Raw genomic sequence first — 289 nt, 5'->3', positions numbered from 1 at the left:
AATGCCTCATAAGATAGTCTGCAAATTACACAATATTATAAGTACATTTTGAACATACGTTTTCAGAAAATAAGTCCTATAAGTATATTTAGAAAGTCTTAAAACTTGGGTCCTGAAAGTTCTTATTAATCTTATCACATCGATCTCAGAAGGCAATGAGATCAATATTGAAATTTTTAACAACATTTAATTAGCAGATAAGGGTGAGTAGTTGTTATCATCTCATTGAAGAGGAGGAAGAACAGATAACAGAAAGGATATTAGGGGAGAGAGCTTAGGAGAAGAAAGT

The sequence above is a fragment of the Penaeus monodon genome, chromosome 22 (assembly GCF_015228065.2).
Source record: "Penaeus monodon isolate SGIC_2016 chromosome 22, NSTDA_Pmon_1, whole genome shotgun sequence".
In the NCBI taxonomy this organism is placed as follows: domain Eukaryota; kingdom Metazoa; phylum Arthropoda; class Malacostraca; order Decapoda; family Penaeidae; genus Penaeus; species Penaeus monodon.
This window is presented reverse-complemented; position numbering follows the sequence as displayed.